A 19,303-nucleotide genomic window follows, 5' to 3' on the forward strand; every position below is an offset into this window, starting at 1 on the left:
CAAAAGATCAATTCGTCTGATGAACACAGTTCAAACAAATCATTTGACTATAAGTGCAAGAAACAAAAATGATATCTACCATTAATTTTTATAACGTCAAAAATGATCAACAACTCCAATATTTAGTATTTTTAAGAAAGCAGCTACAACAATAACCTATTAGTTTTATATAGCTTGATTTAATCATAAAATTGCAAGTACGTACGAAAAGTCCGTTAAATAAATTAAACGCCAATGTTCGAAAAGGGCTAAAAACTTCAATGGTAGGAAAATGATTTCCCAATAATTTTTAAGGTTACCGGGACTAGAAGATGTTTCAACTAGTCGATGATACCTATCAATATATGCAACATATCATCTTCAAGAAAAGAATTAGTCGTATTGTTGTTAACATGAGATATTGACATGGAATCAAGGCAAAATTAGGAATTCAAACAAACTTTCTACTCTTTCACGAATTTAAAAGAAAAAGAAAAACAGATTAAGGGGGAATATACACAAATATCTTTCTACCAATCGCACCCCCTTCGTCATCGAAAACTCAAATACAATGTCTTGTGGCATGCTATTCTTATTCATTACTACGGAAAAAATAGAAAAAAACATAATAAATTGTTTTTTTAAGAAACAAATCTATATTAATGAAAAAAAATGCAAAATAGTATCAAATTAATTTATATGAAAAAAGGTAAACAAATTGTTGGGTTATTGTACCCATATTGGGTTCTTTCTCAAATCTTGGTAGGGTTGAGCTTTTGATGACATCTTTATCTTGATATTCATGATTGCTTTGTATTTCTACTTATATCATGAATTAAGATCTTATTGAGAAGATCTAAGCAAGAACAAATCTTCAATTAAACTAACATTTATGTCACAGTTGACATGTTCCAACTTTACCACAGATTTGCTTTCGACTTTATTGAGGATATCAATCATTTGGAAATCCTCTATTGTGCACTGGTGAAGACTTTGCGAAATAGTGTTGCTTATATCCTAAATCATTATAAATATATTCAAAATTGTACCACAATAGTAGTTTTGTCCTATAATACAAAATTGAACAAATTGAGTTGCAACATCATTTTACCTTCCTTTAAAAATTTTACAGGGTCCAAATTTAAGTGTACGAATACAAATACGCGAGTAATAATAGATCAAAATGATTTCATAGCAATTAAGTAGATGATATCATTTTAGCTTACCCTAATTTTTACGGGAGTCAAAAGTCGTCGAATGCATAAACCTAGAGTATAAGGGCTGATAACCTACAAAGGTAATAACATAAACAATAGTTAGGCATATGCAAAAGGTAACACATTCTCCTATGTTTTTCTCTTTTGTATAAATTTTCCTTTAAATTATTCATCTAACCCGTAATATTATAACATGATATCAAAATTGTATTACACCCACATTAAAATAGTGATGCGCCCACATCAAAATAGTGATGTTGAGTATTTGACCAAATCATCAATTCGTCAGATGAACACGGTTCAACCAAATCATTTGCCTCTAACGGCAAGAAACAACAATGTTATCTACAATTAATTTTTATTATGTCAAAAACGATCTAGAACTACAATATTTAGTATTTTTAAGAAAACAACTACCACAATATACTAAAAGAACAACACTATTTTATTTTTAGCAACCATCACTCCCACAAAAACCTTTGACCATCTAGCTCTCTTCTTCATACTCATTTGATTAATTAATACATTTTACAAACAAAAAAATAAAATAAAAAATTGGAGACATACTGTAGACAATCAATTTCAAAAAAAAAAAAAAAAAAAAAAAAAAGACGCATAGAGAAATCAGTAGTTTTACATACCTTGATTTCATCATTAAATTGCAAGTATATACGAAAAGTCCATTAACTAAATTAAACATCTATGTTAAAAAATGGCTAAAAACTTCAATGGTAAAAAGTTGATTTCAAAAATAATTTTTAAGGTTACTAGTACTTGAAGATATTTCAAGTGCTCGATGATATCTATCAATATATGCATCATATCATCTTCAAGAAGAGAGTGGGTGGTATTCTTGTTGGCATGAGATATTGACACTGCATCAAGACAAAATTAGGAATTCAAATAAATTTTCTACTCTTTCACTAATTTAAAAGAAAAAGAAAAACAGATTAGGGGCGAACATACACAAATATCTTTCTACCAATCGTACACTCTTTATCGTAGAAATCTCAAATATAATGTTTGGTGGCATGCTATTCTTATTCATTGCTACAGAAAAAATAGAAAAAAACATAATAAAGTGTATTTTTAAGAAACAAATCTATACTAATGAATAAAAATGCAAAATAGTGCCAAATTAATTTATATGAAAAAAGGTAAACAAATTGTTGGGTTATCGTACCCATATTGAGTTCTTTCTCAAATCTTGGTAGGGTTGAGCTCTTGATGACATCTTTATCTTGATATTCATGATTGCTTTGTATTTCTACTTATATCATGAATTAAGATCTTATTGAGAAGATCTAAGCAAGAACAAATCTTCAATTAAACTTACATTTATGTCACAGTTGACATGTTCCAACTTTACCACAGATTTGCATTCGACTTTATTGAGGATATCAATCATTTGAAAATCTTCTATTGTGCACTGGTGAAGACTTTGCGAAATAGTGTTGCTTATATCCTAAATCATTAAAAATATATTCAAAATTGTACCACAATAGTAGTTTTGTCCTATAATACAAAATTGAACAAATTGAGTTGCAACATCATTTTACCTTCCTTTAAAAATTTTACACGGTCCAAATTTAAGTGTACGAATACAAATACCCGAGTAATAATAGTTCAAAATGATTTCATAGCAATTAAGTAGATGATATCATTTTAGCTTACCCTAATTTTTACGGAAGTCAAAAGTCGTCGAATGCATAAACCTAGAGCATAATGGCTGATAACCTACAAAGGTAATAACATAAACAATAGTTAGGCATATGCAAAAGGTAACACATTCTCCTATGTTTTTATCTTTTGTATCAATTTTCCTTTAAATTATTCATCTAACCCGTAATATTATAACATGATGTCCAAATTGTATTACGCCCACATTAAAATAGTGATGCGCCCACATCAAAATAGTGATGTTGAGTATTTGACCAAATCATCAATTCGTCAGATGAACACGGTTCAACCAAATCATTTGCCTCTAACGGCAAGAAACAACAATGTTATCTACAATTAATTTTTATTATGTCAAAAACGATCTAGAACTACAATGTTTAGTATTTTTAAGAAAACAACTACCACAATATACCAAATGAACAACACTATTTTATTTTTAGCAACCATCACTCCCACAAAAACCTTTGACCATCTAGCTCTCTTCTTCATACTCATTTGATTAATTAATACATTTTACAAACAAAAAAATAAAATAAAAAATTGGAGACATACTGTAGACAATCAGTTTCAAAAAAAAAAAAAAAGACGCATAGAGAAACCAGTAGTTTTACATACCTTGATTTCATCATTAAATTGCAAGTATATACGAAAAGTCCATTAAATAAACTAAACATTTATGTTAAAAAATGGCTAAAAACTTCAATAGTAAAAAGTTGATTTCAAAAATAATTTTTAAGGTTACTAGTACTTGAAGATATTTCAAGTGCTCGATGATATCTATCAATATATGCATCAGATCATCTTCAAGAAGAGAGTGGGTGGTATTCTTGTTGGCATGAGATATTGACACTGCATCAAGACAAAATTAAGAATTCAAATAAACATTCTACTCTTTCACGAATTTAAAAGAAAAAGAAAAACAGATTAAGGGCGAATATACACAAATATCTTTCTACCAATCGCACCCCCTTCGTCATCGAAAACTCAAATACAATGTCTTGTGGCATGCTATTCTTATTCATTACTACGGAAAAAATAGAAAAAAACATAATAAATTGTTTTTTTAAGAAACAAATCTATATTACTGAATAAAAATGCAAAATAGTATCAAATAAATTTATATGAAAAAAGGTAAACAAATTGTTGGGTTATTGTACCCATATTGGGTTCTTTCTCAAATCATGGTAGGGTTGAGCTTTTGATGACATTTCTATCTAGATATTCATGATTGCTTTGTATTTCTACTTATATCATGAATTAAGATCTTATTGAGAAGATCTAAGCAAGAACAAATCTTCAATTAAACTAACATTTATGTCACAGTTGACATGTTCCAACTTTACCACAGATTTGCATTCGACTTTATTGAGAATATCAATCGTTTGCAAATCCTCTATTGTGCACTGGTGAAGACTTTGCGAAATAGTGTTGCTTATATCCTAAATCATTATAAATATATTCAAAATTGTACCACAATAGTAGTTTTGTCCTATAATACAAACTTGAACAAATTGAGTTGCAACATCATTTTACCTTCCTTTAAAAATTTTACAGGGTCCAAATTTAAGTGTACGAATACAAATACCCGAGTAATAATAGCTCAAAATGATTTCATAGCAATTAAGTAGATGATATCATTTTAGCTTACCCTAATTTTTAAGGGAGTCAAAAGTCGTCGAATGCATAAACCTAGAGCATAAGGGCTGATAACCTACAAAGGTAATAACATAAACAATAGTTAGGCATATGCAAAAGGTAACACATTCTCCTATGTTTTTCTCTTTTGTATAAATTTTCCTTTAAATTATTCATCTAACCCGTAATATTATAACATGATATCCAAATTGTATTACGCCCACATTAAAATAGTTATATTCCCACATCAAAATAGTGATGTTGAGTATTTGACCAAATCATCAATTCGTCAGATGAACACGGTTCAACCAAATCATTTGCCTCTAACGGCAAGAAACAACAATGTTATCTACAATTAATTTTTATTATGTCAAAAACGATCTAGAACTACAATGTTTAGCATTTTTAAGAAAACAACTACCACAATATAGTAAAAGAACAACACTATTTTATTTTTAGCAACCATCACTCCCACAAAAACCTTTGACCATCTAGCTCTCTTCTTCATACTCATTTGATTAATTAATACATTTTACAAACAAAAAAATAAAATAAAAAATTGGAGACATACTGTAGACAATCAATTTCAAAAAAAAAAAAAAAAATAAGGCGCATACAGAAACTAGTAGTTTTACATACCTTGATTTCATCATTAAATTGCAAGTATATACGAAAAGTCCATTAAATAAATTAAACATTTATGTTAAAAAATGGCTAAAAACTTCAATAGTAAAAAGTTGATTTCAAAAATAATTTTTAAGGTTACTGGTACTTGAAGATATTTCAAGTGCTCGATGATATCTATCAATATATGCATCATATCATCTTCAAGAAGAGAGTGGGTGGTATTCTTGTTGGCATGAGATATTGACACTGCATCAAGACAAAATTAGGAATTCAAATAAATTTTCTACTCTTTCACTAATTTAAAAGAAAAAGAAAAACAGATTAGGGGCGAACATACACAAATATCTTTCTGCCAATCGCACACTCTTTATCGTAGAAATCTCAAATATAATGTTTGGTGGCATGCTATTCTTATTCATTGCTACAGAAAAAATAGAAAAAACATAATAAAGTGTATTTTTAAGAAACAAATCTATACTAACGAATAAAAATGCAAAATAGTGCCAAATTAATTTATATGAAAAAATGTAAACAAATTGTTGGGTTATCGTACCCATATTGGGTTTTTTCTCAAATCTTGGTAGGGTTGAGCTCTTGATGACATCTTTATCGTGATATTCATGATTGCTTTGTATTTCTTCTTGAAAAATCTAAAAACGACTCCAAACGACACCTATTCAAATGTCTAGGTGATTCATAAATATTAAGCGGAATAAGATCTAACCTAACAATCAATAATCAACCAAATACAGATATGTAATGAAAATCAAGAACACAGATATTTGGTTACAAAGAGGAAACCATTTAGAGAACTCTCTAAATGTAAAACCTCTCCGGAGCAGCCAAACCCAGGAAATCAATCCACTATAAGAAGAATAAGGAATACAAGAAGAATTACAAAACCTTTGCAATTTACTCTTCCTTGTACACGACCAGCGACCCACTTGACTTCTACCGCAGTAGCCCTTTCCAGAACATCTGGCACAATTCTTCTATAAGATTTCCTTTCACCGGAACTCCGATTGGCTTCACGTATTTAATCCCTTCTCAAATAAGCTAGAACAATATCTCTCTCTAAGCTCTCTGATTTTGCTCTCCAAAATACGTACATATAAATGTAGCAAAATCGCGTTTAAATAGAAAATAAAACAAAATAAAGCAGCCATGTCCGGACAGGGCTAATCTGGGGTCCGGACATGGCTAGGGTTACATATGCGTAACCTAGCGATGTCCGGACCTCCAACACTTGTGTCCGGACATCTCATAAAGATCAAGGCTTTCTGGAAATGGGGTCCAAACCCAGCTTCTAGCGGTCCGAACCTCTTCATCAAAATGCAGTTTCTGAAAATCAGGTCCGGACCCAGCTTCTGGCGGTCCGGACAGGCTCTTCAACAGGTATTTTCTGGAAAATGGGTCCGGACCTGACTTCTGGGGGTCCAGACATGGCCTTCTAGAGTCTGTTTCTGAACACTTTGAGATGCTTCATTTTCACCAACTTTACATGCAAACCGAATGAGCCAAAACATAACCCAACACTTCTTATGTCATGAATTAAGATCTTATTGAGAAGATCTAAGCAAGAACAAATTTTCAATTAAACTTACATTTATGTCATTGTTGACAGATTTCTACTTTCATATGTTCCAACTTTACCACAGATTTGCATTCGACTTTATTGAGAATATCAATCATTTGGGAATCATCTATTGTGCATTGGTGAAGACTTCCTGAAACAATGTTGCTTATATCCTAAATCATTAAAAATTTATTCAAAATTGTACCACAATAGTAGTTTTGTCCTATAATACAAAATTGAACAAATTGAGTTGCAATATCATTTTACCTTCTATTAAAAATTTTACGGGGTCCAAATTTAGGTGTACGAATACAAATACCCGAGGAATAATAGCTCAAAATGATTTCATTGCAAGTAGATGATATCATTTTAGCTTACCATATTTTTTACGGGTGTCAAAATTAAGTCGTTGAATGTATAGACCAGGAGCATAATCTCTGATAACCAACAAAAGTAAAAACATAAACAATAATTATACATATGCAAAAGGTAACACATTTTCTTAAGTTTCTACATTTTGAAAAAATTTTCTTTTAAGTTATTCATCTAACCCGTAATGTTACAACATGATGTCCAAATTGTATTGCGCCCACATAAAAATAGAGATGCTGAGGATTTAACCAAATCTTCAATTCGTCTGATGAACACAATTCAAACAAATCATTTGGCTCTAAGTGCAAGAAACAAAAATGTTATCTACAACTAATTTTTATAATGTCAAAAACGATCTACAACTCCAATATTTAGTATTTTTAAGAAAGCAACTACCACTATATCTTATTAGTTTTATATAGCTTGATTTCATCATTAAATTGCAAGTACATGCGAAGAGTCCGTTAAATAAATTAAACACCAATGTTAGAGAAGGGCTAAAAACTTCAATAGTAGGAAATTGATTTCAAAAATAATTTTTAAATTTACTAGGACTAGAAGATGTTTCAAGTGGTCGATGATATCTATCAATATATGCATCATATCATCTTCAAGAAGAGAATGAGTTATATTGTTGTTGGTATGAGATATTGACACGGAATCAAGACAAAATTAGGAATTCAAATAAATTTTTTACTCTTTCACTAATTTAAAAGAAAAAGAAAAACAGATTAGGGGCAAACATACACAAATATCTTTCTACCAATCGCACCCCTTTCGTCATAGAAATCTCAAATGTAATGTCTCGTGGCATGCTATTCTTATTATTGCTACGGAAAAAATAGAAAAAAAAACATAATAAATTGTTTTTTTAAGAAACAAATCTATACTAATGAATAAAAATGCAAAATAGTATCAAATTAATTTATATGAAAAAAGGTAAACAAATTGTTGAGTTATCGTACCCATATTGGATTAATTGATACATTTTAAAAAAATAATAATAAAAAAAAATAAAATTGAGCCCTTATTATAGACCGTCAATTTTGCTAGAACAATTCTTTTCAATTTTCCAATCGTTGTTTCTCAATGAAAATTTATAATACAGTTCTTTTCTTTCTTTTATTTTCTTTTCTTTTTTCGCTAGAACATTTATTTTTAAGTAAACGTTTAGATGTTAGCCTTTTAGTGAGACAATTAAAATATTGGAGTTTTATTTGTAATGCATTGAATTGTCTTAATGAAGAAAATAAGAGGTTTTCAAATTCTCTCTTTCTCAAACTTGTAACCAAGTATGAGGATCTATCCTTAATCGATGGTCCTTCAAGTTCAATGGAATACAGGGAGGTATATTGCGAGATGGCGACCACTGCTTTGATACTACGTTGAGTTTTCTCTCTAGCGAAAATTAGAGGAGAAGGAGTTGTGTTTCCAGGATTATTAACTTGTGAAAGGGATTTGTTTTTGCTCAAACTGCTTTTGGTAAGGTGGACGATTTGGCTAATTTGTGGGAGAATTTCTCCTTTACCGAGGATGAAGATCTAGAGCTTCCAATCCAGAAAGTCGAATTGCAAGCCCAAGTCACGAGGGGTAGGGCATGTGTTTTGGGAAAATTGTTTTCGGATTGAATGGTGAGTTGTGAGACTTTCCAATCCACTCTCATGTCGTGGTGGAAACTTGCAGGAAAACTTTCTTTTAAGGTTCTCGGGGAGAATTTGTTCTTGATCAATTTTACGGAACCAAGGGACAAGGAGTATGTTTTGATGGGGAGGCCTTAAGTTTTTGAAGGATGCCTGTTCTTGGTAGAGGATTTTGATGGTTTTAAGTCACCATCACAATTGCATTCTGGGTGCGAACGATAAATTTACCCTTGGCATGTATGAGTTTGGAGATCGGTCAGAAAATTGGGGCTTCGGTTGGAGAGGTGGAAACTATGGATACGGATGCTGAGGGGATGGGATGGGAGAAATATCTTCGTGTAAAAATTCTTTTGGACCTGAAAAAACCCTGCCAAGGGGTAGGAAAATCAATATTGAGGGAATGGCTACTTGGATTATGTTTCAGTATGAACGACTTCCAAAATTCTGTTTCTAATGTGGGGTAATTTGCCATGGTAAAACAGGGTGTCCAAGAAGGAGTGGGCTTCAACAACAAGATATCAACTAGTATGGTCCCTGGCTCAGAGCAGCTTCTCCTACTAGAAAACCAGAGAAGATTTTTAACAGGTTTCAAACCCACAAGGAACCAAACTATTCTCATCCAGAAAAGAGGTTTAATCATCGATGGGATAGGTGGAGCAATTCTTCCAATGACCTGCGGAGGGATAAAGGTAGTTCAGGCGACGGTGGGAGGGGAACTGGTGAATCTCCGATAGCGGGAAACTCACGTGCTTAGCATGGTAAGTTTGGAAAGTACGGATTTCACGGAGATATTATAGGAGGATATAGTGTGCATGGTTATAGAAAGAAACAGAAGGTAACGGAAGTATATTCAAAAAAAGATCTTGGGGAGTCAACTAATGAAGCATCTACTGAAGAGAGTGATTTTCGGGATTCATACAAGGAAGGAAATCATCATGGTGCACTGGAGAATTCTCGCCCAGCTGTCATGCTGTATGGGGCGAGACTGGCGAATGATCATCTAGTTCTCACACTGCATGCATCGGGATTGGGCCACGTCACAGCTTATCAAGCTAAGGATGCCATGGGCCAGGGGGAGCTAAATATGAGCCCGGGTAGTTATATGGGTCCGTTAATTTCGGATGTGGAAAGGTCCATGCAAGGAAAAGGCTTTGGTTCTAAAGGAGAAGGGGGTATCGATAAAAGAAGCCCAGAGAAAGTAGTTGGAATCGATAAGAAAAGAAGTCGGGGAGAAATTGTTGCTCAGTTTGAAACTTCTATACATTTGGAGGGGCCACGGAGAATAAGTTGTCAAATTGATGCACTCCCAGTTACAAAGGGACGGAAGCTGTGTAATGCGACAGACAAAAACAATGGTTCAGGGATGGCGGAGGTTGTGGTCCAGCCCCGCCGACCGCAATGAGGATAATTAGTTGGAACTGCCGAGGGCTTGGGAACCCTTGAACAGTTAGAGAGCTTTGCCGCTTGGTGAAGCAAAAGAAGCCTATTTTGGTTTTCTTAATGGAAACCAAATTATGGAAGGAAAAAATGGAGGGTATACGCTGTAAACTCGGGTTCTCGAGCATGTTTGTTGTTGATAGTGTGGGGAGAAGTGGAGGTTTGGCTCTATTTTGGGGAGAGGAAACTTGTGTTACTATCCAGAATTTTAGTCAACGCCACATCAATGGCGCAATTAAAATTTCAGAGAATGATACGCCATGGAAATTTACCGGCTTCTATAGCCATCCCGAAGTTGCAAAAAGAGATGAAGCATGGGCTTTACTCCACTATCTTGCCCATTTGGCCCCCAGCCCATGGATTTGTATTGGTGATTTTAATGAAATTGTGGAAAGCTCAGAAAAATGGGGTGGGGCGGGACGTGCAAATAGCCAAATGTTAGCTTTTCGACGAGTTCTGGAAAATTGTGAACTTTCGGATCTTGGGTTCCGAGGTCCGAAGTTTACTTGGAGCAATTGTAGAGATGAGGAGGAATTTACTAAGGAACGTTTAGATCGGGGAGTGGCCAATTCCGAATGGAGAGGGCTATTTTCGGATATGAAAGTGGTAGTAGAAGCTACTACCTGCTCTAATCATACCCCTTTAATACTTTACCTGGTGGGAGCCGGTGTGCACGGGCGGGGGCATAGAAGCTTTAGATACGAGACCAAGTGGCGGTGTGATGATGGCTATGAGGAAATTATGTCGGGCCAATGCCTCAATGCTAGTAAGACTTCTATCTTTTTTAGCAAGAATACTTCCATGGAAGATAAGGGTGAAATTTTGGAGGTTTCAGGTCTCCCCTCGACTCAACGGTATGACAGTTATTTGGGACTCCCAGCTCTAATAGGAAAATCTTGAATGGCAGCTTTTAAGGGAATCACTGACCGAGTATGGAAGAAACTCCAGGACTGGAAGCTGAAATTTTTATCTCAGGCTAGCAAGAAAATTCTTCTTAAGGTTGTAATTCAGGCGATTCCTACCTACTACATGAGTGTTTTTCTTCTCCCACGTGCTCTTTGTGTGGAGATAAATTCACAAATGCGTAAGTTTTGGTGGAGACATAAAGAAAATAAATCCCGGGTGAGTTGGATGAGTTGGGAGCGTATGGGTTTGTCAAAAGAGTTCGAAGGGATGGGGTTTCGTGATTTTACTAGTTTTAATAAGGCTCTTTTGGCAAAACAAAGTTCGAGGCTTTGGCACCAACCGGACAGTCTAATTGCTCGGATTATGAGGGCGAAATATTACCCAGAGTGCTTTATATTGGAGGCAAGTGTGGGTAGGCGACCCTCTTTTGCATGGAGGAGTATTCATGGCTCGTGTGATCTTCTTCGAGAAGGATGATATGGAGGGTGGGTAATGGTTGCAAAGTTCAGATTTGGAAAGATAGGTGGATTCCCAACCTATCTACTTTCAAAATTATTTCCCCACCAACCCTACTAGACCTAGAGACAACGGTTAGCTCCCTTGTTGATGTACACTTGAAGTGGTGGAATATCACTCTTTTGGCCTCTTTACTTACAGAAGAGGAGGTACAAAAGATTAAGGAAATTCCTTTAAGTTGCACCAATCAAGAGGACTCTCTTATTTGGAGGGGCACTAAGAATGGGGTTTTTTCAGTGAAGAGTGCATATCACATGCAAAAGGAGTTGGTAAATCGAACGAAGGCAACTTGTTCAACAACAACGAGGAGTAGTACTTTTTGGAGACGATTATAGGCTTTACCGGTGCCTAACATGGAGAAAAATTTTCTATGGCAGGCCTGCCAAAATATTCTCCCGACCCGGGAAAATTTATACAAACGAAAGGTTATTTTGGATCCCTTTTGCCCGGTTTGTGGTTTGGAGGTGGAGACAGGTTTCCATATTTTATGGCAGTGCCCATCGGCTATGGATCTATGGGCTATGGGTCACGCAAAATTCCATAAGTGCTCGTTCTCTGGACATGATTTTCTGCAGCTGCTGGAGTATTTGTTTGACAGGTGTGGCCAGGAGGAAATACAACAATTTTCTAGTATGTCTTGGTGTCTTTGGCTGCGAAGAAACAACCTGATTCATGAAGGCACCTTTAGACACCCGAAGATGATAGTTGCTCAGACAAAACAAGTCATTGTGGATTTCAGCTTGGCTCATGAGCGTGATGAGGCAGCTATGATTACCCGTGTAGCACAGAACACGATCAGCTGGCAAGCTCAGGTGATGAGGTGGGCCAAAGCAAATTGTGATGTGGCTTTCGCGAGACAACATGGTCGTATGGGGCTTGGGGTGGTTATATGGGACTCTCAGGGGAATATGTAGGCAGCAAGATGTGTGGTTCAAGATGGTTGCTTGGCTCTGGCAGCAGCGAAGGCGATGGCGATTCTCTTGGCCATACGATTATGTCATGAATTAAATCTTTCCCAGGTGCACTTTGAAGGGGATGCAAAATCTGTGATAGATTTCGTAAACTCGGTGGAGACGGACAACAGCTGGATGGGGCATATCATTGAGGATATCAAATTGGAATTTCGGGCTTTTCAACAGTGGCAGCTTATGTTTACTATGAGGGTAGGAAATCAGGTGGTTCACTTACTTGCAAAATATGCAGTGGAACATGACCATGAATTTTGTTGGATAGATATACCTCATGATTGTATTCGTGATGCTGGATGGGGCATATCATTAAGGATATCAAATTGGAACTTCGGGCTTTTCAACAGTGGCAACTTATGTTTACTATGAGGGAAGGAAATCAGGTGGTTCACTTACTTGCAAAATATGCGGTGGAACATGACCATGAATTTTGTTGGATAGATATACCTCATGATTGTATTCGTGATGCTTTGTTACTTGAGCAATTTGCTCTAGTTACTTGAATTATAATGAGAAGTCATTTTTTATCAAAAAAAAAAAAGAGAAATAGAGAATTTGAAAATCTTTTGTTTTCTTTATTTAGACAATTCAATGCATTACAAATAAAACTATGATGTTTTAATTGTCTCACTAAAAGACTAACATATAAAATGCCACGTGTCGCAATTCTAGGCAAGAGAATTTATGAATTTTTTGTTTTCTTCATTAAGACAATTAAATATATTACAAATAAAACCTATATGTTTTAATTGTCTCACATTGAGATATAAACATAAAGCAAGAGAAGATGAAAAGAAAATTAGATAAAGAGAGAGAAGCTAGCCAAATCCGATCCTTCTCTCACTGGCAGATGCTTCATGTGACAAGAGAAGCTAACCAAATAGCCCATGTCTTAGCAAGGGTTTCAAAACAATGCATGGAAAATGTGTGGTTCACTGGCTCACTAGATTGTATTAAGGACCTTCTTGTCTTCGAGCAAGGTGTACCTGTTATTTTGAGCTAATTAATGAAGCTATTATAATTCTTTCAAAAAAAAAAAAAAAAAAAGAGAAAGAGAGAATTTGAAAACCTTTTATTTTATTCATTTAGACAATTCAATGCATTACAAATAAAACTCCTATGTTTTAATTGTCTCACGAAAAGGCTAACATCTAAAACGACACGTGTCGCAATTCTAAGTACTTTCTAATAGGACCGGTTGAGGACACGTGTCGCAATCCTAAGCACTCTTTAAGCCAAAACTCGGTTACATCTAAAACGCCACGTGTTGCAATTCTAGGTGCTTTCTAATAAGACCGGTTGAGAACGTGTGTCGCAATTCTACGCACTCTCAAAGCCAAAACTCGGCTTTTATATATATAATATATGAAAGAAAATTAGATAAAGAGAGAGAAAGAGAGAATTTGAAAACCTTTTGTTTTCTTCATTTAGACAATTCAAATAAAACCCCTAGGCTTTAATTGTCTCACTAAAAGGCTAACATCTAAAACGCCACGTGTCGCAATTCTAGGTACTTTCTAATAGGACCGTTTGAGGACACGTGTCACAATTCTACGCACTCTCTAAGCCAAAACTCAGATTTTATATATACTAGCTTAGAACATTTGATTTTAAAACTTAAAACACATCTCCATTGTATTTTTTATTATAGTTCAAAAAAGTTGTGTAAAAAAAGGGAAACATATTCATCTCCACCGTTTTAATTATGTTTTTTAAAAAATAGACGGTTTTCTCTCTAGGTCTCAAAAACCCTAGAGGAGAAGAAAAAGGTTCTTCAGGCTTTTCATAGGCGGTGGAGGTTTTGAGTGTTTCTGGCAGGAAGGAATAGTAGAAAGATGGCAGAAGATATGACCAACATGTGGAAGAACTTCTCGTTGACGGAAGAAGATGATGTGGATGTGGAAGTGCAAAGGGAAGTTTTTGAAGAAACAGTGACAAAGAGCCAAACACCTGCTGTGAACAAACTACAAGCTGACAGATATGTTAGTAAGGAGATCATCAGATCGGCTATGATACGCCTGTGGTAGCCAACGGGTTATATGTCGTTCAAAGTTTTGGGAACTAATGTTTTCTTAATTGAATTGGAGCTAGCTGGGACAAGATAAGAATCATGGAGGGATGGCCTTGGTTGTTTGAAGGGAATGTTTTTTCGGTGGAGGAATTCGATGGGAGAACGCTACCATCAAAGATCGTTTTTGAGAAGATATCCTTCTGGGTACGCATGTTTAACTTACCGTACGCATGTATGTGTCAAAAGGTAGGTTGTCAAATAGGAGCAACAATGGGGATAATGGAGGAAGTGGAAACGAATGAAGAGGGATTTGGGTGGGGCGAGTATCTCCGAGTTCACATCAAATTGGATTTATCTAAGCCAATTCCAAGGGGACAAAAGTTGAAAATCCAAGGAGAGACCATCTGGGTGAATTTCCAGTATGAAAGGCTACCGAGATTTTGTTTTCTATGTGGTCTGATACAACATGGTGATAGGGGGTGTGAGAAACGACAGGGTCCAAACAATCAGGGGTCTACTCCTCAGTTTGGGCCATGGCTTCGAGTTCCCTCGCCAACCAGGTGGAGGACCATGCCGCAGAGGAGTGCCATGCCTCTGTATGAACATGTCAGTAGCAGAGGGGGGAGTGCAACACAGGGGGGCCACACCTGTCAACCAGCCAACAGAATGAGCAACCTCTGACATCCGGTACTGGAGGATAATGTTTTTTTGAATCAAGGATAGCCATGCGAATGGAGCCGATTAGGGAAAGCTCAAAATTCATGGACTTGCCAACAACGCGAAATTTGACAGCGGATTCTATGGGATTGCAGAAGGTATGGAAAACACAATCATGGGCGGGATATCGGGGGAGAATATGGAAACAGATACAGGAATGGCTATCAAAGAAAAAGCTCTGCTCCAAGAACCTAGGTCTACGGAGAATATTATATCGAATATGTATAAGGAAAGTGAGTTGGCAGCTATGGGAGAAAAGAGTAGTATGGGAAAAGAGAATCTTGTTTTGACTCACGTTCTATCCCCGACATGGGCTGGGCTGAATAAGCATGGAGGCCCATACAAGGGCTCAGGAAATGTGGAAATATCGGTTGAGAAGAGGAGTACGCAGGAAGTAAGGGGCCCAAGTACAACTCCAAGATAGACGTGGAAGACGAGGGCGAGGGTGGGTCAAGTTTTTCAGGCTGTGGAGATTACGAACCAGAATGGAAAATGAAACAATGGGGAGAGGGGGGGAGTCTGTTCACCGGGGAAAAAAGAAAAAACAAACTCATGAGGTTCCTTCGGAAGATGGGGTGTTAGATAGGGGAAAAATAGGCGGTCAGCTAAAGATTAACATGGTGGGATCGGGACTAGCGAGGGCTGATGTACAGCCCTGCCAACCGTCATGGAAATACTAAGCTGGAACTATTGGGGGCTTGGGAACCTCTGGACAGTTTGAGAACTTAGTTGCTTGGTGAAGGAAAAGAAGCCCGAAGTGGTTTTCCTTATGGAAACCAAGTTGAGTAATAAAGAATTAGAACCCATTCGCTCTAAATTGGGTTTCCAAAATGTTTTTGGAGTAGACAGTATTGGAAAAAGTGGAGGCCTTGCTCTTTTTTGGCAGGGTGAGACAAAACTTGAATTACAAAATTATAGCCGCTGGCATATAAATGCCATCATCTCTCAGGATGGAGGTACATCGTGGAAATTGATAGGGTTCTATGTCCATCCAGATGTGAGTAAAAGAGACGAGGCATGGAGCTTAATCAGAACCTTAGCCAATTTTCAACCGGAGGCTTGGGTGATGATAGGCAACTTTAATGAAATAGTGGAGTCATCTGAGAAGCAAGGGAGAGGAAATATATCAAGGAGACAAATGGAGGCATTCCAACGGGTTATCTCTGACTATGAACTAGCTGATTTGGGATATAAGGGCCTAATATACACATGGACTAACAGCCAGGATGAGAGCTGTTTTATTCGAGAAAGGTTGGACCGTGGGATGGCCAACAAGGAATGGTGCTCATTATTCCTTTTGGCAGAGGTATCAACTGAGGTGGTGGTGTGTTCAGACCACAATCCTCTTCTTCTATCTACACGTAAGGTGTGGCCAAGCAAACATAAGAAAAGGGGCATTATATATGATGCTACGTGGAGCAAGGAAATTTCATGCACTGACCGGTAAAAAAAGGTATGGAAGGAAAAATGGAGATTTCCAGACACGTGGAGGAATATGCAACAAAAAATGGATGAGTGCAAACAAGCTTTATCAAGGTGGAAAAAAAACCATGTGGGGGTACTGGAACGAGACATACATGAGAAGACCAAACTGTTACGAACCATCCAAGAATCGGAGGGAGTCCCGGATCTTGACGCGCTGCAGAAACTCAAAACAGAGATCACAGTCCTAAAAAATCAGGAGGATCTTATATGGCGGCAGAGGGTGAAAGAGGACTGGCTGAAATATGGAGACAGAAACACCAAATTCTTCCATGCAAGTACGAAGCAGAGATAGCACAACAATCACCTGGAAAAAATTCAGGATGAAGAGGGGCAGAGTTAGGATACACAGGAGGAGATTGGTAAGGTGTTTATCAATTATTACAGCCGGTTATTCACGTCTGAAGGAGCGAATAAGGTGCATAGATGTCTAAGGTCAGTGTCTAGCCATGTCTCTGAAGAGGCCAACCGGACCCTCCTGGCCGAATTCAGTGGAGAGGAAATCAGCCAAGCCACCCACCAAATGGTGCCATGCAAAGCCCCGAGACCGAATGGCTTCACGGCGGACTTTTATCAAAAGAACTGGGCGATAGTGGGGACGGAGGTTTGCAATCTAGTTTTGTCTATTTTAAATTCTGGTATCATGAATGATGACTTCAATTCTACTTACCTTACACTTAGTCCAAAAATTAAAAACCCATCTAGTGTGACTAAATTCAGGCCAACTAGCCTTTGTAATGTTTTATACAAAATAGTTTCAAAGGTGTTGGCTAATCAATTGAAGATTATTCTTCCTAACACTATTACTTCTACCCAAAGTGCCTGTATCCCAGGGCATTTAATTTCTGACACTATCTTGGCGGCATACGAAACCTTACACACCATGCAGCCAAGGATGTGGAGTAAGGAGGGGTATATGGCAGTTAAATTGGATATGAGCAAATCGTATGATTGGGTGGAATGGAGCTTTTTGGAGAGGGTGATGAAGCGGATGGGTTTTGCTGGGAGGTAGATTGATCTCATCATGATGTGTGTCAGATCCGCAAATTATGCTATCCTCATCAATGGCAGTCCTATGGGCCGTATTTACCCTACACGAAGCATAAGACAGGGAGACATGATCTCCCTCTACCTTTTTTGATATGTGCTAAAGCTTTAAGTGTCTTATTAACCCGTGCCGACCTAAGGGGCCAACTAAGGGGTGTGCCCACGTCCAAAAGAGGTCATCGCATTAATCACCTATTTTTTACGGATGACAGTTTATTATTTTGCAAGGCGGATGTGACACATTGGAATCAGATGTCCAAGATTCTGGGACTGTATGAGAGGGCGTCAAGCATTCGACTTAATCGAGTGAAAACTGCTATTTCTTTAGCAGAACTACACCGAGGGAGAGAAGGGAACAAATCATGACGGTGTCGGGCCTGCCATGTTCACAACGATATGACACCTATTTAGGGCTCCCGGCATTGGTGGGGAAGTCTAGAACTAGAGCTTTCAAAGGCATAAAAGATAGAATTTGGAAAAGACTCCAAGACTGGAAGATAAAGTTTCTGTTACAAGCCGGGAAAGAAATTCTCCTAAAAGCGGTAATTCAAGCAATTCTCCTTTATAGCATGAGTGTGTTTTTGCTGCCAAAGACCCTTTGCGCAGAAATCAATGCACAAATGCAAAAATTTTGGTGGGGCCATCAAGGGAATAAGAAACGGAACCACTAGATGAGTTGGGAGAAGATGGGGCTCTTGAAGGTAAATGGGGGCATGGGCTTTAGGGACCTAATTCATTTCAAAACGGCATTGTTAGCAAAACAATTTTGGAGATTATGGAAGACCATAGACAGCTTAACGGCTAGGATCTTTAAAGCTAAAAACTTCCCAAATTGTTCTATTATGGAGGCGGATTTGGGATCGAAGCTCTCCTTTGCATGAAGAAGCATTCACGGAGCTGGAGATTTGGTGAAAGAAGGCCTTATTTGGAGAATAGGGGATGGTGCGAACGTCCGGATTTGGGGTGACAAATGGGTGCCTCTACCTCACACCTTCAAAATACAATCTCCTCCCTCCCCCCTTGTGGTGGATGACCGAGTGCAGAAACTCATCGACCCAGCAACAAAGTGGTGGGATGCCACACTTCTGTCGAAGTTGTTCAATATGGAAGAAGTTAAAGGTTTCACCTCTTTACCTGTTAGCCATACCCAACAACCGGATAAACTAATTTGGAGGGGCATAGATAGAGGGGAATTCACGGTGAGAAGTGCATACCATATGGCAATGGAAATGTTGAATCTGCAGAAGGCGGAATGTTCTTCTAGACAATCACATAGAGAGATGTGGTGAATTCTGTGGAAATTGAACATACCCAATGCTGAGAAAAATTTCTTGTGGAGGGCATGTCATAGACTTCTGCCGATAAAAGATAGCCTAGCCAAGAGGAAAATAGTCGTGGATCCTATGTGCCCAATTTGTATGAAGGAAGAGGAAACACCATACCACGTTCTTTGGTCGTGCCTAGTTGCCAGGGACACATGGGGCGCAAGCAAC

The sequence above is a fragment of the Corylus avellana genome, chromosome ca7 (genome assembly GCF_901000735.1).
Source record: "Corylus avellana chromosome ca7, CavTom2PMs-1.0".
NCBI classification, from domain to species: Eukaryota; Viridiplantae; Streptophyta; class Magnoliopsida; order Fagales; family Betulaceae; genus Corylus; species Corylus avellana.